General features: G+C 35.8%; 1 non-coding gene across 1 annotated transcript; it reads left to right on the top strand.

The window, feature by feature from the left end:
- Nucleotides 1-989: 989 nt before the first annotated feature.
- Nucleotides 990-1093, top strand: LOC148544778 (small nucleolar RNA R71). Its single transcript, XR_015900447.1, has one exon. It is a non-coding gene; the product is annotated as a small nucleolar RNA R71 (small nucleolar RNA).
- The last annotated feature ends 2691 nt before the right edge of the window (nt 1094-3784 follow it).

Raw genomic sequence — 3784 nt, 5'->3', positions numbered from 1 at the left:
CTTGTTCTTCAGTAACATCTTCATCCTCTTCAGAGGAAGAATACTCATCAGAGCTCATGAATGGCAAAAGTAAATTCAATGGAATCTCTATGGTCTCAGTGTGAGCCTCAGATTCCCATGGTTCCTCATTAGGGAACTCCTTGGAGGCCAGTGGACATCCATTGAGGTCTTCCTCAGTAGAGATCACTGCCTCTTCCTCCTCTCCAGGTTCGGCCGTGTGGGTCATGTTGAAGGCCCTGCACTCTCCTTTTGGATTCTCTTCTGTATTGCTTGGAATAGTGCTAGGAGGGAGTTCAGTAACTTTCTTACTCAGCTGACCCACCTGTGCCTCCAAATTTCTAATGGAGGACCTTGTTTCAGTCATGAAACTTTGAGTGGTTTTAATTAAATCAGAGACTACAGTTGCTAAGTCAGAGTGGCTCTACTTAGAATTCTCTGTTTGTTGCTGAGAAGATGATGGAAAAGGTTTGCCATTGCTAAACCTATTTTTCCCACCATTATTGTTGTTAAAGCCTTGTTGAGGCCTCTGTTGATCCTTCCATGAGAGGTTTGGATGATTTCTCCATGAAGAGTTATAGGTGTTTTCATAGGGTTCTCCCATGTAATTCACCTCTTCCATTGCTGGATTCTTAGGATCATAAGCTTCTTCTTCAGATGAAGCTTCTTTGGTACTGCCTGTTGCTGCTTGCATGCCAGACAGACTTTGAGAATTCATATTGACTTGCTGAGTCAATATTTTGTTCTGAGCCAATATGGCATTCATAGTATCAATCTCAAGAACTCATTTCTTCTGATTTGTCCCATTATTCACAGGATTCCTTTCAGAAGTGCACATGAATTGGTTATTTGCAACCATTTTAATGAGTTCCTGAGCTTCTGCAGGCGTCTTCTTCAGATGAAGAGATCCTCCAGCAGAGCTGTCCAATGACATCTTGGACAGTTCAGACAGACCATCATAGAAGATACTTATGATGCTCCATTCTGAAAGCAAGTCATAAGGACACCTTCTGATCAATTGCTTGTATCTTTCCCAAGCTTCATAGAGGGATTCACCTTCCTTTTGTCTGAAGGTTTGGACTTCTACTCTAAGTTTGCTCAATTTTTGAGGTGGAAAGAACTTTGCCAAGAAGGCATTGACTAGCTTTTTCCAAGAGTTCAGGCTTTCTTTAGGTTGTGAATCCAACCATGTTCTAGCTCTGTCTCTGACAGCAAAGGGAAAGAGCATAAGCTTGTAGACCTCGGGATCAACCCCATTGGTCTTGACAGTGTCACAGATTTGCAAGAATTCAGCTAAGAACTGATGAGGATCTTCCAATGGAAGTCCATGAAACTTGCAATTCTGTTGCATTAGAGAAACTAATTGAGGCTTAAGCTCAAAGTTTTTTGCTCCAATGGCAGGGATTGAGATTTTTCTCCCATAGAAGTCAGGGGTAGGTGCAGTAAAGTCACCAAGCACCTTCCTTGCATTGTTGGCATTGTTGTTGTTTTCGGCTGCCATGGCTTCTTCTTGTTTGAAAAGCTTTGTTAGGTCCTCTACAGAGAGTTGTACTTTAGCTTCTCTTAGCTTTCTCTTCAGGGTACCTTTGTTCTTGCTCCTACTCATATAAAAAGAGAGGAGAAGAAAATATGGAATCCTCTATGTCACAGTATAGAGATTCCTTGAGGTGTTATAGGAAAATAAAAATAGAAGGATGAGGTAGAGAATTGAGAATTCGAACTTATCAAGAGGGATAGAGTTCGAATTGTACATTGAGGAGGAGTGTTAGTCCATAAATAGAAGGATGTGAGAAGAGGAGAAGAATAATCGAAATTAAAGTAAAAAGATTTTTAAAAAATTAAAAGAAATTTTGAAAATTTGGTAAATGATTTTCGAAAACTAAGATTGGGAAAGAAATTAAGTGATTTTTGAAAAAGATTTTGAAATTAGAAATAAAAAAGATATGATTGAAAATTAATTTTGAAAAAGATGTGATTGAAAAGATATGATTAAGAAGATATGATTGAGAATCAAATTAAAAGGAGAAATTTTTAAAATTAAAGTTGATTACTTGACTAACAGGAAATTAAAAGATGTGATTCTAGAATTAAAACTTTTGATTCTTTCTTAATAGGCAAGTAACAACTTAAAAATTTTGAATTAAATCACTAATTGTAGCAAGGATTTTTGAAAATAGTAATAAATAAAAAAATTGAAAAGAAATTGATTTTGAAAAGATATGCTTGAAAAGATATGATTTGAAAAAAAATTTGATTTTGAAAAATTATGAAAATTTGAAAAAGATTTTAATTAAAAACAAAATCTTCCCTCTAGTGTCCTCCTAGCGTTAAACGCCCAGAATGGCATCCATTCTGGCGTTTAACGCCCAAAATGCTACCTTTTTGGGCGTTTAACGCCCAGCCAGGTACCCTGGCTGGCGTTTAAACGCTAGTTTTCCTTCTTCACTGGGCGTTTTGAACGTCCAGCTTTTTCTGTGTAATTCCTCTGCTGAATGTTCTGAATCTTCAATTCTCTGTGTTACTGACTTGAAAAGACACAATTTTAAAAATTTTTTGAATTTTTAATGATGAGAAACAATAAAAAAATGCAATAAATATCAAATAAACCATGCATGCAAGACACCAAACTTAGAAGTTTGTATACTAAGGACTTTAACAATTTGAAAATGCATGTAAGAAACAACAAAAGACACAAAATAAGAGAAATCAAAGATCAGAGCAATGAAATCATCAAGAACAACTTGAAGATCAATAAAGAACATAATATATATATTCGAAAAAACACAAGAAGAATAAAGACATGCAATTGACACCAAACTTAAAAATTAGACCCTAGACTCAAACAAGAAACATAAAATATTTTTTATTTTAAGATTTTATAAATTTTTTTTGTGATTTTTCGAAAATTATATGGAAAAGAAAATAAAGAGATTCAAAATTTTTAATAAGAATTCCAAGAATCATACAATGTTAGTCTAAAACTCCGATCCAGGAATTAGACATGGCTTACTAGCTAGCCAAGCTTTTAGTGAAAGCTTCGGTCCAAAACACTAGACATGGCCAATGGCCAGCCAAGCTTTAGCAGATCATTACTCTCAACAGCAAAATTGATAGAAATCAATAAGCTCTCGTGATGATAAGTTGAAACCTCGGTCCAAAAGTTTAGACATGGTTTCACAACCAGCCAGACTTCAGCAAATCATCATGAAACTCTAGAATTCATTCTTAAAAACTCTAAAGAACAGAATAGAAAATTTTTTGTATTTTTGAAAAATTTTTTTTTCGAAAATAAAAACTAAAAAGCTTGAACATAAAATAAAATTACCTAATCTAAGCAACAAGATGAACCATCAGTTGTCCAAACTCGAACAATCCCCAGACACGGTGCCAAAAACTTAGTGCACGAAATTATGATCATCAATGGCGCCAACAACTTGGTACGCACAATTGTAATCTCAACTCTTTATCACAACTCCGCACAACTAACCAGCAAGTGCATTGGGTCGTCCAAGTAATAAACCTTACGCGAGTAAGGGTCGATCCCAGGGAGACTGTCGGCTTAAAGCAAGCTATGGTCATCTTGTAAATCTCAGTCAGGCGGATTCAAATGGTTATGGAGGATTGATAATTAAAAGATGAATAAAATATAAAATAGGATAGAGATACTTATGTAATTCATTGGTGAGAGTTTCAGATAAGCGTATGAAGATGCTTTGTTCCTCCTGAACTTCTGCTTTCCTATTGCCTGCTTCCAATCATTCATACTCATTTCCATGGCAAGCTTTAT

This window comes from Arachis ipaensis, chromosome B9 (genome assembly GCF_059453495.1).
Source record: "Arachis ipaensis isolate K30076 ecotype BB chromosome B9, ASM5945349v1, whole genome shotgun sequence".
NCBI classification, from domain to species: Eukaryota; Viridiplantae; Streptophyta; class Magnoliopsida; order Fabales; family Fabaceae; genus Arachis; species Arachis ipaensis.
Note: the sequence above shows the minus strand (reverse complement) of the source record. Positions and strands in the feature narration are given on the sequence as shown.